The 6,186-nt window shown below is 45.2% G+C and overlaps 1 pseudogene; it reads right to left on the bottom strand.

The window, feature by feature from the left end:
- Positions 1-3,735: 3,735 nt before the first annotated feature.
- On the bottom strand, positions 3,736-5,746 carry LOC136386512 (PWWP domain-containing DNA repair factor 4-like; annotated as a pseudogene).
- Positions 5,747-6,186: the final 440 nt, after the last annotated feature.

Genomic DNA, 6,186 nt, shown 5'->3' with positions numbered 1-6,186 from the left:
TAGTCCTAAGTTCGGTTTTCAGGATGATTGTCCTTAAATTTAGTTATTGAAGGAGGAGAAATCGAAGAATTCAGAGGAGAGGGGGGCTTACAATGTCTGGGATCTGATGCTCCAGGATGTGATCTCAGTGTTCAGGACTGAGGGAACAAGGGCAGACAGAAAAGTTTAAAAAAGAACAACGTGCAGGCCAGTGCACAATTGATAACCTGTCTGACTATGGATCAGAAAAATAGCAAACCATAGGTGTGGACTTTACTTGTTATCAGTTCCTTGAAATGAACTTGCAGCTCTAGCAAGAAGAGTGAGTAATGGGATTATCAAGGACAGACCCTCCAAACTCCTCTCCCCTTCCCCTACCTAAGACACGAAAGTCACTCACGTAGGCCTGCAAACAAAGAAGTCATAGAAATCAGGCATTCGTCATGTGAACGCTAAAGTTATAGAAATATATAAGATGTAAGAAGTCTAACTTCAGGGAGCACCTGTTTTGTTGCCTCTTTGAGGGTCACGCAGCTGCACTGGCTAAATAAATCCTACTTCCTTCCTCAAGTTGTCTAGGCGTTTTTGTCCTCCTTTGATTCCTGCAACATTATAACTCCCTTTTCCCAGTTTCCAGATCCCGGTCCACTTAACTCCTCGAGCAGTCTGGAAGGACTTACCAGTCTGCACTTTACACTATTGGAACTTGTCAGCGCTGGTCAATGAATATGTCAAAAGATAAAGCTTGCATGCTGTTGGGCAAATAAGTTGTAAAAGTTGTGTTATTTGGTTTTGCTCACTTTGATTGTTAAAGATGGCACTGCCCACGTGAATGGCTGTCACCAAAGTGATAATATTACTTATAACCTTCCTGCTTGGGAAGGGGTTTGGTTATGCTAATGTGTGCTGGGGGAATGTAAAGCCAGTAGCCACGGCCACAATCACAGCCACCTGGCCCGTGGAGGTTCGCATTTGATTCAGACAGACGGTAATAAAACAATGGAGCCAAGAAGTGGTGGGCCATCATCTTTATCCTAGCTTGCACCCGGTGGGCAAGAAATACACACAGTGGGAAAACACTTCCCTTTCCATTCAGGGCTTCCAAAGCCACAGACTTATCCGAGTTCCCTAGAATCAAAGTTTTCTACCTCGCCAGCCTTATTCGCCTCTGTTTCGCAACTCCTTCTCCCTGCACAAACTCTGCACAAACTGGCTTCTCCTTCAGCACTCTGCAATCTTGGCTGCTTCTCCTCTCCTCCACGTGGCCTTTCTCTGCTCTCCTTTCTCTGATCTCTCCTATAATGCAAATCTCAGGAACCGAGAGAGAGCAAGCTCCCGGTCTGCCTCATTTTATAGTGTAGAAATAAAAATCTTTAATCCAATGTACAAACAAGGAAGTCTCTGATACAAAGTCACTTAGGGTGGGAAAGGCTTACTCTTAAAACTAAGCCTTAAGGCAGGGGTCCCCAAACTACGGCCCGCGGGCCACATGCGGCCCCCTGAGGCCATTTATCCGGCCCCACCGCACTTCCAGAAGGGGCACCTCTTTCATTGGTGGTCAGTGAGAGGAGCATAGTTCCCATTGAAATATTGGTCAGTTTGTTGATTTAAATTTACTTGTTCTTTATTTTAAATATTGTATTTGTTCCGTTTTGTTTTTTTTTACTTTAAAATAAGATATGTGCAGTGTGCATAGGGATTTGTTCATAGTTTTTTTATAGTCCGGCCCTCCAGTGGTCTGAGGGACAATGAACTGGCCCCCTGTGTAAAAAGTTTGGGGACCCCTGCCTTAAGGTATAACAACAACCCTGCCTGCTTACAGCCTGTCCCCCACACCCAATGCAAGTATAAGGGAGAAAACATATATATATATATATATTATATTTACAAACTTATTTGACCAACAGGGAGGAGGGACTGTCCTGACAAAAGGCTTTACAAGAAGGAGCTAGGAGGCCATTTAGAATAGGAGGAGACCACATTGTTGCAGGGCAGGCAGGCAACATTGTTGCAAAGGAGAGGCAGCGAAGATGTCAGAGTCCAGAAGGAGAAGCCAGTTTGTGCAGAGAGAAGGAGATGGGGAACAGATGTGAATAAGGCTGGTGGAGCCTTTGATTCTAGGAAAACACGAATATGTCAGTAGCTTTGTGAGCACTGAATGAGTGGGTTTTGGTGGCCAGTGTGTATTTTACTCGTTGGCCGGTAAAAGTCTAAAATAAAAGGTTATGGCCCACCAGTTCTTGGCTCCGTTGTTTCATTACTGTCTGTCTGAATCAAATGCGAACCTGCACGGGCCAGGCGTCTGTGACGGTGGCCATGGCTACTGGCTTTACACTTTCCATAAGACAAATTACTGCTCTTGAGGAAGCACCGTTCCAGAACAAAGTGCTTGTTTTCCATCTCATTTATGCTAAGAAGATGGGTTCCTCACAGTCAGCTTGGACTGCTAGGTCCAGAGCAGCTGGACTGTTTATACAGTGACTCTAGTTGTCTTCCATGTGGTGAGAGACAGCTATATGTAGAGGATCCAGTCACTGTCACTGAAGAAGGCAGCCAGACAACCTGTCTGTTTCAGGAAACCATTTGGCCATTGTCAAAGCGCTACTCTCATAAATAGAATCTCACAGAAACTAGGAGTCAACGACATCGCACAGGCTAACCAAGAGTTTATGGCATAGTGAGACTTCATTCTCTCACATGTGGGCTACATGCAGATGACCCATTCACTTGGTCTTGGTTTGCAGTCTGCTTTTCCAAGAACCATCTGATGGTAGTGATGATATATAGGAAATAATTCTGTCATTGGTCTCACCTCTCAGGGCTGGTTTTCCCCAAATATACGTTAGCAAGGGAAACTCAGAAATTATCTTAGGAAGGAATTCAATCATTTTCACGAGTGTATCATAACAAGAATGAGCAGCCCATATCACGGTCCTATAAAATGCATGTCAGATTTTTAAAATATGTCTTAATACCTGTTACCAGTGTTCTTCCACATAATGTAAGACTGTGTGTCTTGCTTGACCTGGTGGTGGCACCCTGGATAGAGCATTGAACTGGGACACATAGGATCCAGGTTGGAAACCCTGAGGTCACTGGTTTGAGGGTAGGCTCATCCGCTTGTATGCGGGCTCACCATCTTGAGCGCGGGGTCACTGGCTTGAGTGTGGGATCATAGACAGAATCCCGTGGTCACTGACTTGAGTGTGAGATCATAGACATAACTCCATGGTCACTGGCTTAAGCCCAAAGGTTGCTGGCTTGAAACCCAAGGTTGCTGGTTTGAGCAAGAGGTCACTCACTCTGCTCAAGGCACATATGAGAAAACAATCAATGAACAACTAAGGTGCCACAAGTAAGACTTAATGCTTCTCATCTCTCTCCTTTCCTGTCTGTTTGTCCCTATTTGTCCATTTCTGTCTCTGTCACAAAATGTGTGTGTGTTTTATATTAAAATACAAACTATAGACAGTCAAAAAATTTTATGAAAATGTCTGGACAGTTACACATCTGAGCAAGAAGAAGAAAGTACACTGTTGGCAATATTTTCAGAAATTAGTTTATGAAGGGTTAAGGAGCAAGAAATGATGATGACCGTGCCACCCACAAATGCCAGAGATGGATCCAAAACAAATCTAGCATGTTCCCAAATGTCCAGAATGTCTTTATGTGCCACAGAGAGTGGAGGGATCTGGGTTTTTTATTAAAGATACACATGAGAGGTCTCTCTGCTAAGGTGTGGGTGTAGGGGGAGACTTACTTAGCCCTGCTCCTGACTGCCGGTCTTTTTCTGATTTTCTTTAAGATATTTTTATCAAATAGTTCTTTTTCCCGGTAATGCACAGGGGGCCCTCACAAGTACATTTCTTCTGCCTTGCTGTAGTCTAACCCATCAAGTGCAGCAATTGAGCAAATGATGGCTTCTGGCAGAAGGACTTCCAGCACAAAACTCACTTTGTCGTCTCTTGTCAGAGTCAGCCTCTTCTTGTCTATTTGCTTGTAGATCTCTTGTAAATGCCTTACTACGACATCCAACTGATCGTTATCCTCCAGGTATGTTTCAACGCAGATCACATACCTGCTTGAGTTCAGAAATGATACCAGCCACTTGGACTGTTTCCTGCCTTTGACGATGTCCAGAAGATGGTGGTCAACCCCTTCTCTTCACGATGAAGTCCATGAGCTTCTGGTTCTCTCAGCCCCAAGGGGCCTTCATCCGGTCAGGGAGAATTTTCTTGCAGGGCCTCTTCCCAATCAGGGAGCCCTCCTCCTCAGAATCTTCCAGCTCAGCGTAATTCACCTTTGGGAAGTCAACCTCCAGATCCCCCTCTTGGATGGCTTTCCTAATTGGGTAGCTGATGTCAGCAGCATAGTAGTCCAGGAAAGAGCCCACGAAAGACCCACAACCGAGCCGTTCTCTGTAGTGGGAAATCAGGGAAAAGCACCAGTTCACACTCTGCTCGTACAGTTTCCTGGCTCTCTTCATTAGTTTCTCTTTCTCTTTACACTCCAGATGTTTTAATCTGCGAAGAGGCACTTGAATGCCACTCTTTTCACGGTGCATGTTTGCCTCAATCAATAGCACCCTTGCAGTCTGCTCCGTGTGGCTGACACTTTTGACTACTGATGGCCAAAACGGGTAATTTTGAAATTTAAACTAGACTATCGTTCCTCTTTCTATGGGACATGGCTCTTGTGGGAAAGCTACACTTGTCAGTTGTCCCACAACCTTGGAGACATCCTTCCTAATAATGGTGGTGGGGTCAATAGGCGTTAATCTAACTACGGGTTGAAGTTTTTGCCATTCTTTCTGAAACTCTGGTGCCCACTGCTTCCTCACTTTGCTTGCCAAATCGAGTGAATAATGCGGCTTCAGGTAAGGGGCATTAGAGGATGTTGCTGCACCTCCTATGCCTGGCTTCCAGGCACCCTCTCCAGGGTTCTCGCTGTTCCTGGTGAAGGGAGAGAACTCAGACGAGACAGCCAGGGTTTTCGGGCAGGTGCCACGCGGTGCCTTTCCTTTCAGAGCCCTGGGCAGAGTGTCCATGAAACCGGGTGGCAGAGATAGAGAGATGCCTCCACCTTCAGCAACTGCAATATCCCTCTTGACTGTACAGTGCCAAGACATAGCTCTTGAGGTGCATGTATTTTCCGTCTTTTCCTTGCTCTCTTCTTCATGATCATTTTCTGAAAGTGACGGGAAGTTTGAGCACATGCTGGACTTCTGTGAGGGCTGTACTTGTGCTTCCCTTGGGACAGGAGCGAAGGATGTGTGCACCTGTGATTTGTCACCGTCGGGAACATCCTCACCCTCCGAACCTACCAACAGTGATTTGGGGTTTTTCCTTTTCCCAAAACTTCTCGGTGAGTTCCCTTTGGGCTTCTGATCCTGTTTCTGAGGTTGCTTTTGCGGTCCCTTTTGAGACACCGTGGTGGTCTCCAGGTCATCTGACGCTCTTGTGGGACCCAAGTTTGCTCTCTCTTTCAGAATGTCCAGTGCCAACGTTAGAGCCCTTCTGTAGACCACTCCCTCTCCTGGTGGGATGCTGGTCTTAGACTGGGTCACTCTCGAGGAGGCAATGGACTCGATTTGAGACTCATCTAGGACTGCTACGGCTCTGCTTTTCACTTTAATTTTTTTACCTACTGAGAGTATTTGAACTTGTAGAGAATATGGCTTAATTTTTGGTGATGTTCTGGATTTGGACAAGACTTTTGCTGGCCAAGTGAGGCCTTTCCAGTTGCATAAGACATGCTCGGATTCCATTACGATTAGACTTAGGAGTTGAGAGGTAATTAATTAACAGAGGTTGAGGGGTCTGGCTGTCATATCTGCAACTACAACAGGTCTCCCCTAAAACAATGTTCATCACCACATCTCTTTGCCTAGGATTACAGAAGGTTTACCACTGTGTGGCCTGTCCTTCTCCACCTGAATCGCTCAGAAATGGTAGAACTTGTGTTCTGACAGATGATACTGTAGAATACTGGAATATAGAAAAGGAAAAGACAAAAGTATCAGAAAGCATTTCTTTTGTGGAAGTAGAAGAATGTTGGTCAGTGAGAATTGATAAGAGAAATATAAAGAGTGTGTAACAAAAAAAAAAAGAGTGTGTAACAGGCTGCAGGGGAGCATGATATGAAGCAACTATTTGAGAAAAATTGTGGGAAAATACCAGAAAAGATTTACAGCCCTCTGAACCCAAC

The sequence above is a fragment of the Saccopteryx leptura genome, chromosome X (genome assembly GCF_036850995.1).
Source record: "Saccopteryx leptura isolate mSacLep1 chromosome X, mSacLep1_pri_phased_curated, whole genome shotgun sequence".
Taxonomy (NCBI): domain Eukaryota; kingdom Metazoa; phylum Chordata; class Mammalia; order Chiroptera; family Emballonuridae; genus Saccopteryx; species Saccopteryx leptura.
This window is presented reverse-complemented; position numbering and strand designations above follow the sequence as displayed.